Source organism: Pelophylax lessonae (genome assembly GCF_965119305.1).
Source record: "Pelophylax lessonae genome assembly, chromosome: 2".
Lineage (NCBI taxonomy): Eukaryota > Metazoa > Chordata > Amphibia > Anura > Ranidae > Pelophylax > Pelophylax lessonae.
Window position 1 is genome coordinate 152,152,950 of NC_138769.1, and position 7,744 is coordinate 152,160,693.

Genomic DNA, 7,744 nt, shown 5'->3' on the forward strand with positions numbered 1-7,744 from the left:
AGTTTGTATGAAATCACAAACCGGGTTAAAGAAGAAATGAAATAAAAATATGTTTGGTAACCTAACAGGGGGGTGGAAGCATACAGGAATCCAAAAGAATGGTGAATAGCTTTATCAAAGTCGCAAGAACAAATTACACTTTTCATTGTAACCATAGGTTAAGGCAGGGTGGAAGGTTGGGTGTGCTTTGCCATCTTTACCTTGGGTGGCAGAAGACCATTGGCAGTAAAGGAAACATAAAACAAGGATGTACGCACTTTCCAAGCATTCTACTAAATATGGCACCCCCCAAGAATACAATTTATGCAGACAATTCAAAGAACACATGGATCAGATTCATGTATTTATTGTAATTTTAAAAATCCATGATTTTTTGAATGTATCATAACTGCATTAAATAGTTCTTTTATATCTGCATGGAGTTCAATGGATAAGAAAAATGTTGGCACCCACCCTTTTTTTGTATTTCTCGTAAAAAAAGAAAAACTGACTCCTAAAGAATGACAATTTGTTAAGTGTTATTGTTGGAGCTTTGTCAACATCATCACCACCAAATTATCAGCTTGCTTCTAAGTAATCTAAAAAGCAGACACAAGATAGCTCCAAGTCCCATCAAACCCCTGCACTTCCCTCATTCCTATTATTGTTACAGGCTTTGCTACTCTTGGTCATATTAGGCCGGCTAGAACAGTCAGCAGTTTTGTAGGAAGCACCTTTTTCCTGAGTATATCAGCAGATCAGCCGGGCTCTTCCTGGCAGCCTCAATCTGTCCTTTAAGTTTGGAAACAGTATTCACACACAGCTTTTTCTTTAGTCTTAGGACCCATGAATGGTCTTAGGTTGGAATATCACAACCAGCAAACATATGAATTATACAAATATAATGAAAATAAATCAAAAGTCTAAATATAGCTAACCTACAAGGCAGGCGAACAATTGCCTGACTAATAGGAAATCAGGCACACATGTCTAAGGATTAAGCTCTGATGAGACAGATTGTCTTTAAGGAAAACATAGGAAGTGTGTACACAAAAGAGGAAGTGGATACCAGCTTTCTACTGGCTTGCTGGAGAATGATTCACTGGTCATTGTTTCTCAGGCTGGGGACCAACATGTAAGCCATATTAGTATTTTGGGCAGGTATAAATGTGTGGAAGGTCAGATTTATTAAATTAAGAATGAATTAATAATAGTAGTAGCTTAGTGTATTACTAGGTTAGCCAATGGTAGACGTTTGCATCTAGGCTGATACATTTATTGGCTAACTAAATAGATTGCATTGCAAGCTTTTGAGGCATTCTGACCTCCTCTGCACATCAGCATGCCTCAAAAGCGTGCACTGCAATCTATTTAGTTAACCAATAAAAGTAGCACCCCAAATCCAAGCTTCCCCTTAAAACGAAACTCTATTATCTATATATTGTGGAGATCTCCTAAATTAACAAGGTATTGGTTCGATGTACAGGCGGTCCCCAGGTTACAAACAAGATAGGGACTGTAGATTTGTTCATAAGTCAAATTTGTTTGTAAGTCGGAACAGGTACATTTTATAAGGTTAGCTCCAGCCAAAATAATCATTTTTAAGTTTTTTTGGATAGCATAGGGAAGGGTTAACACCCCTGTACCATTTTATTTTGCTGTCTGTACCCCTGTTCAGAAGATTTCACCTCACTTTCTGTTCCTATGAAAACTGGATTTTGAAAATTTCGGGTTGTTGTGGAAACAAGAATTAGTGATAAAACTTCAGTTGAGACACCTTTTTCCCATGAGAACACTTACAGGGCTAAATTTCCCTTTCTAGGGGTAGATTTCTCCTCACTTCCTGTTGTCTCCCTCCATTTGTAAGTAGGAGTCGTTTGTAAGTCGGATGTTTGTAACCTGGGGACCGCCTGTACCTGACACTATGGGGTTGATGTACTAAAACTGGAGTGTGCAAAATCTGGTGCACCTCTGGATGGAAACCAATCAGCTTCCAGTTTTTTTTTGTCAAAGCTTAATTGAAGAAGCTGAAGTTACTATCTGACTGGCCACTGTGCATGCACATCTGCACATGATTTTGCACTCTCTAGTTTTAGTAAATCAACCCCCATTTCAACTCTATTTTTCACGCCACTCTTTCTCTTGATAATCTACCATGTATGTTTGGGGTGTTAGATGAGGAACAATACCAACCAGCCATCTTTGTTACATTGTCTAGACCAGTGGTCTCCAAACTGTGGCCCCGGGGCCAGATGTGGCTCTTTGCTTGCCTTTATCCTTGGGCAAGCAAATTGGGGCAATATTCCTCCCACTAATATGAGACATTCTGCTCACTGACTTCAACAATGGTGTACCATTTCTCCCATTGACACCAACAATGGGGTACTATTCCTCCCCTAATACCAAATGCAGCAATGTTTACTCCCACTGATGTGGAAAATTTCCACTCCTGGTGGCCACAGTCCAGTCTCCCTAAAGTCTGAAGGAACATAAACTGGCCCATTGTTTAGAAAGTTTGAAGATCCCTGGTCTAGACCATTATTTATAGCATGTAAGTTGGTGGCACCCCATTTGTTATTCCCACACCCTCTGACTAGACAATTATGGATAGAATAGGTTAACTCCATGTTACTTAAAGAAAATTGGCTTACTAACACAGGGGTACCCCACAAAAAGCAGTTTGTAGAAAGACTGGTTGAAGGCTTAGGGATTAGTACCCCCACAAGTATTATTAGACCAGCTAACTTATTTTTTTAAATTTATATAATTAATACTTTTATAGCTTTTGAGTAAACATCCTCTCCCAATGTTGGAAAGAGCTAAGTAGGGGCCCACAATATCTTCAGGGAAGAATGGCAGACCTAGTGTCTGAGTCTGTAAGCCCAGCAAGAAGATGGCCGCTCACAGGATGGAGACAATAATGCAGCAGGCCAAGGGAGAAGACGTGGCCACTCCGGCGGCCTGTGTCAGAGGAAGCAGATGGACCGGGGAGCTCTCTCTCCAATCAGATAACGCGTTTTAAATCTCCAGGCTTCTTTGTCAAATCTAGTTTGATGCGGGAACAAGAAGGATAAATAGTGGTTGGAGGTCACATGTAGGGGGTGGAGGAACCGAGTCGTTTGTTTTCTTAACCCTTTAGACTCCATGCACATTACATAAGCTCAAAAAAAGCTAGAAAATGCTGATAATAGCATTTTTGTGCCGGCTTCTAGTAGCATTTTAGAAGCTTTTAGAAGCTTTAAGAGCTTTAGCATTTTATTAGCATTTTTGCAGTACATGAACAAAAAAAAAAAGCCCAAAAAAAAAAGTTGTTTGCAGCATTTTAGTAGCATTTAGAAGCAGTTAGGAGCATTTAGCGATTTTTCTGTTAGAAAAACGCTCAAAAAAACAAAAACTTTTTTCTGCTCCTAGACACTGAAGCTCACAAAATGCTAATAACCAAAAGTAGTGTGCATGGACACATAGGATAACACTATTTAGCTTCTAGGAGCAGAAAAAAATGCTAATAGCTTCTAGGAGCTTAAAAAAAATGCTAATGTGCATTGAGCCTTAGTCATCACCTCAAGCGCTGTTCATAAAGATTAATAAACCTTCTACAGAAAAAAATAATAAATGTAAGTTTTTATCCTTCACATACTGTATGGGCATTTTTCATTTTTTTTTTCCTAAACTGACATCAATGGAGATACACTCTATTCAACTATTTCGATGGGCACCTTAAAGACCACAACATACAGGGGTATACAATGTACGGTTAACAGCAAACACACACACACATCATAGGTTGAACTGGATGGACTGATGTCTTTTTTCAACCTCACTAACTATGTAACTATGTAACTCTATCTCCATTGATGTCATTGCGTTCCATGAGATCTACATGATATTTTAATAAAAGCACTTTTTATCTAATCAATTGTAAGTGTTTCTAATCTTAAATAAATTGCCGTTTTTGTATGGTTTTACACTATTTGGAGTCTCTTTATCTTTCATTGAGCCTAACTGGAGAAGATCCTATCCAGACTTTATTGTACTGGGTGGTCCTCCGATTGGATCAGTTTACATCGAAGTAGGATATCCATGTGTATTACCAACAGAGTGGAAAGTGGTGTTTACAACTCTACCATCTTCTCCTTTCCTGGATGGATGTATATATACCAATGCCTATATTGACCCACTAGGCGTATACCAAACTGGGTCCACACATTCTGGCAAATCCCCTACTGTTGTTGGTGGGGGACATTTTATTCATGGTGTTTTGAGAATTCACCTGGATTACGTATTGAAGACTCACCTCTTCAAATCACCTTGGACTTTTTCTTTACTTACTTCCTAAGTATTTTATACCAATTTTTGTCCCTTTTATATGTATCATACACATTATACACTTATATATGGTTTAGCGCTGTACATTTTTGCTTTATAATTTACACGCATTGTTTTCTGTTGTGCTGGCTGCTTTCACAATTTATTAGCGCTGTATTATTTTGTTTTTTCTTTTTAATGTTAATATATGTGTTTACTCCATGCAAAGTGGGGGGGATAATATGGAAGATTTAAATTTCACATAGCATGCCTTGGGTCTCCACTGTAATAAAAACTATTATTACTTTGATTTACAGGAGTCAGACAAAGCAGTTAATATTAATAAGAAAGCTCCCCTACACTGCAGCCTAAGGCCCCTTTCACACATACGGTCCGTTTTTCATCCGTCAACGGATGGATGAAAAATGGACAAACGGACATCAATGCATCTCTATGTAAAAATGGATGATCATCCGTTAACATCCGTTTTTATCCGCTTCCGTCAATGTCCGTTATTTGGAACGGATGAACCTATTTTTCATCCGTCAAAAAAACGGATCGGACGAAAAACTATGTAAACGGACAAATGGTCAGTTTTTCATCCGTTTTTGCATTCGTAATGGATGTAAAAAAAAAATAACGGATGAAAAATGGATGAAAAATTGAAGAAAATGGACAAAAAACGGATGAAAAACGGATGGAAAACTGATACATTTTGAGGTGACTGAACTGATGAACTGAACGGACCGTATGTGTGAAAGGGGCCTTAGTCAGACAGGCGACTGATGTGCATTGTTGGGAAGTGGGACATGACTTTAGCTACACTCTGCATCATGTGACTTGGGTATATAATCACACAATCTAGTGCACAGGGGGGACATTTATCAATTCTGTCACACAGGAGCAGTGAGACGGATTTATGATAATTGGGAAGCTTCATCCATGAATTCCCTCTCAGCTGCTCCTAAGTAGCACTGCAACAGAATAAAAGAAAATTAAGCAGTCATTGCAGTGCACACAAGCATAATGTAGTAGCTTTAATGCAAAATCACTCACAAAGGAAACCTTGTACTCCGAGCATTTCAGTAGTGCAGTCTGACTCCTGCTCACAGCCGCTCATGGCCAACACCACTGGGGTCAGGCACTGTGAAGTAGTTGATACCAGCATTCCCAGTCTACATGCCTCCGCTGCACCTTCTCTCTAAACCTATATGATGACACTCCGGAGTGCTAGGCAATGGTGTACTTAGGTTTTGTGCTGTTCTAGGCCTGACTAAACTCGTGACCCCCTAATTTAAATATGGCACACCCCCTTCCTGCCAAGGCCACACCCCTTCATGTTTAAGACCCCCCTGTCATCTGAAAACCGCACCCCTTCCTCTTTAGGCTTCACCAATGCAACGGCTGGTGTGAATGGACCCTAAGCTGTGTTGAGAGGCTTTGGCTTCCTTCAAGTAGGTTTTCCATGCTTATGCAAGTCTATTGGAATGCAAAATCTGCATTAAGCACAGGTAAATGCAGGTCAGAAGGAGGTCAAGTGCACCTGTCAATGAATTCTGAATGATCACTGAAACATCTCAAACTGATGTCAGAACAAATGCCAGTGCTAATTGATAACAAAAGCACTTCCAGTGGTGGAAGTTCTCATATTCACCTGCTAAAATACCCCTAAATGACATCACATTGGGCCAGCAGATAGGGTTGGGCTAAATTCATATTTGTGGATTATTTGACATACAATGCTGATCTGACAACACAGGTACAGCTCTTGCCTGTCAGTGCCACTTATCCCAGGAGGAACACTGTGGATGAGGACCTGCCCAAATAATGTTCCATTTGAAGGTGGTCATGTGACATGTGACACAAACCAGTTTAATAGTCAAAGCATCAGGCCAAAAATGACCCCAAAATATGTCAACACACAGACTGAAATATCTTTTACCTGTGTATGTTTAATTACAATACATTTTGCTAAATAAAACAGGATTTACTGCCATTAAGACATTCCTATAGAGAAAAACCTAAGACAAATCAGCAGGTTGAAAAAAACCATGAGCAAAAAAAGTATATGTTCCAGCTTTGCGTCTCATTCAGAAGACTATAAAAGCCTGGTATGACACAGAGGAGGGTAGGCGGAGCATTAGGCTGCTAAGGCCTGCTGCCAGTGCCACACTTACTAGTATTGGCGGCTGCCAGTTGTATTAAGTGCGGCCGCCGCCGCTCTGTCCAAACATCAGGTCAGTCATCGACCGCTGGGCAGTATTATCATACTGACAGCAGTGTGGCCGCTTTATGGGGACGCCAGACCGATATGCCTCCTAGGCCCTGCCACCCGGCCCAGTCTGGCCCATAAGATTGGCGCTACACTAAAAGTACAACGCAAGCGGTGGGGACTCTTTTCATGCAGGAGCTGGGAGGAGGCTGTTTTTTTCATGCAGGGTGGCTTTTTTGTCACCCCCCCTGCAAGTGTTTGCCTAGGCCAAGATACAGTGTTGGTGCTAGGGCTGCAATTCTGGGATATTTCCCTTTTCTGCTGGATGGACAAAGAATGCCGGATCCAACTACTCTACCCTGTCTGAACCCAGTGATAGTGGCCACAAACGACTGTGAGAAGCTAGACTGCATCACTGACTTGCTCCAAGTTCAAGGTTTCCATTTTCTATTAAAGAAGCTATTACACTATCCTGCAATATCTAGTTTATGTCTTCTAGTATAAAAAAAAACGCACTTCTCCCTTTATGTGCTAAGTAGCTCAGCAGAGATGTGAGAATATTCTTAAACTATAGATGACTTTGTATAATTGAATATATACCGTATTCCTGGACAAGTTGATCTGTTGTAGACTTTAATTATTACATTGTTTCACTGAACACAAGCAACTGCCAACAGTACTGTATATGAAAATGATTGCACATTACACATTATCATATAAGTAGCTACAATCTCTTTTTGTGTTGTTACTATTTATAATTTGTTTGCTGAAACAGAATAAAACCTGCCCCCGGTCTCTTCTTCAATCTTTAAGGTCCAGCTTGGATCAATGTAAGTATGTTTGTGGCATACATGGCCGATCGATGTGAAAGCTGGAAATCACTGTAATTGGCATTGCTACTCCAGTGTTAGCCACTTGTTTCTTGGTCCTATGTGGCTGCCCTTCTGCACAGTGGACACAGGGGGTCACTCGCTTGGCTCAGGCACCATTTACAGAACGTTTGCATACTCTCAGTAAACGATGTGTTCTTTGGTTGAATTAGGTGGAGAGGCAGGGTGGTGACATCACAATCTCCACCTTCTCCAATCAGAATATGCCTTGCATTCAATGAGAAGATGCAAGCCATTGAGTGAATGGCACTCGTGTTCACTATTGGAAGCTAGCAGCATACACTGGAGTAGCAGTGCCTCCTACAGTGATTTCCAGCTTCCACAGGGGTCTGCTAGAAATGACACATACATGCTTACA